Source organism: Pyxicephalus adspersus, chromosome 7 (assembly GCF_032062135.1).
Source record: "Pyxicephalus adspersus chromosome 7, UCB_Pads_2.0, whole genome shotgun sequence".
Lineage (NCBI taxonomy): Eukaryota > Metazoa > Chordata > Amphibia > Anura > Pyxicephalidae > Pyxicephalus > Pyxicephalus adspersus.
In genome coordinates this window covers 78,671,251-78,673,340 of record NC_092864.1, presented here as the reverse complement: position 1 = coordinate 78,673,340, position 2,090 = coordinate 78,671,251, and the positions used below count along the sequence as shown (strand labels likewise).

Below are 2,090 nucleotides of genomic sequence, written 5' to 3'. Positions count from 1 at the left end.
GAATGCAGGTGTGAGGCTAGGGAATGCAGATGTGAGGCTAGAGAATGCAGATGTAAGGCTAGGGCAGACATGCAACATGTGTGCAGGCGGCGTGCATGCCCGGGGGGGGACCAGCAGGAAATTTATAATTAGAAATATTTTGAAATGTCAAATGTACTGACATGGCATTTAAAAATACTCAAATAATCACACTGCCGGGGAGGTTAAGTAACTGGATATATTATATTAGGAGAGATCTGTACCCGAAGACCTGGGGGGTTGCACTTTGTTTGGATATATTTTGTATCTCTTCAGATTTTATATACATATTTTCATATTTCATATCTTTTTTATTTCTATTTATAGAAACATTGTAAGCGCTAGGGAGGGTAAAAGTCCTGCTACATATAATACGCTGACTCTTATTGTAGGAGTTTGTGGGTTTCGGTGAATCTTTGGGATGTGGAATATTTTTACATAGTTTGAACCTAGGGTTAACAAAAATATAAAAGGAAAATGAACTTTTTATTGAGTGTTCTTCTCCTGCCATGCTTTGAACCTCAGAGTGCTATGGGGCCCCCACTGCCACGGTACATGGCTGCACTGCCATACTGCTCTAAGGGGTGGCACAGAGCCGGGTACAAATCGCCTTGTTACCTGCTCAGCTCTGCCCGGCTTCCTCCTCTTTGCTCACAATTGCCATGCGCACAGCTCTGCTGCCTCCTCAAGAGACAAAAACAACTAACCCTGAGTGCGCTACAATGTACCTATATGCTCGGAGCAGAGGGCGGGTTCGTCACGTGACGGCGGGCACGTCACGTGACATGCTGCTGGTCGTTACATTATAATTTATGCTACCTTATAATTTAGTTTGTAGTCTAACATGTCCTAGAAACTGCATAAGGCTGCTATCACGGTGGAAGCTACAATGGAGTTGTTTTTCTTTAATGGGGGCGGGGTTTGTGGCAGAGGCGGAGCTTACGATGTGACGTAATATGTGCGGAGCATTCTGGGTATTTCTGTGATCTGAGGTTTCTGATTGGTAGCTGAGAAGGCTTTCTTGGTTGATCTCTCCAATCCTTACAGCCTATCAGTATTGCACGTGTACTTGGCAGAATGCCACGGGTAGGATCTAGGGGTGCAAAAAGAGCTCCTCTGTGTGCAAATGGGGGGCATAGGAAGGCACCTGGTGTGTGGGATGCAATCTATAGGTACAGGAGAGCACCTGGTGGGTGGGATGCAATCTATAGGGTGGGATGCAATCTATAGGTACAGAGGGGCACCTGGTGAGTGGGATGCAATCTATAGGTACAGGGGACCTGGTAGAGAGTGTCATTGGGGGTACGGTAGATTGCCTGGTGGGGCGGGGGATGGGATCTGAGGGATAAAGGAGAGAACATGGGAGGTGCGATCTGAGGGCACCTGGTGGGAGGATGTGCAATCTATGGGTACAAGGGTACACCTGGTGGGGGGTGTCTTTGGGGGTACGGTAGATCATCTGGTGTGAACTGAGGGCACAGAAGGGGAACCTGGAGGACACCATGTGGGAGGGTGTGTGAAATCTGGGGTGTACAGGAGGGCACCTGGTAAGAGGGAGTGTGCAATATGGGGGTACTGCGGGGCACCTGGTTGGTGAGATGCAATCTAGGCGTACAAAAAAGAGCTCCTTGGGGGGGGGGTGCAATATAGGTGAAATCTAGTGGTACAGGAGAGCACCTGGTGAGGAGATGCAATCTAGGGGTACAGGGGGGTACCGGGTGGGATGATGCAATTTGGAGCGTAAAGAGGGTGGTGAATATGGGCTACAAGTGAGCAGAGGGGGGTGGTCTTTGGGGCTGTTTATTTGGCTGTATTGACTTTTTATTTTTTTTGGAAGTTTAGACATGTCATACGGAAGACATCATCAACTTTTCAATAGTAACCAAAAAGGGATCTTAAAATGGTAAATGGATGAGCATGAAACTGAAATCTTGGGAGATGAAGATGAACACAATGTGATTCCATTGACCAAAAGCGGTGACATAACAGTGTTTTACAGCAAATTAAAGTGCTGTCATTTGAGGATTTAGGGATTAGATCTGTATTCTTCTACTGCTTTAATGCATCACCTT

At 46.8% G+C, this 2,090-nt stretch overlaps 1 protein-coding gene across 1 annotated transcript in view; it reads right to left on the bottom strand.

The window, feature by feature from the left end:
- ERCC4 (ERCC excision repair 4, endonuclease catalytic subunit) overlaps positions 1 to 774 on the bottom strand; it is a 60,837-nt gene extending 60,063 nt beyond the window's left edge. The window contains exon 1 of the mRNA XM_072419026.1: positions 637 to 774. The gene's annotated coding sequence lies outside the window, so the exon portion shown is untranslated. The remainder of the gene's footprint in view (positions 1 to 636) is intronic.
- Positions 775 to 2,090: the final 1,316 nt, after the last annotated feature.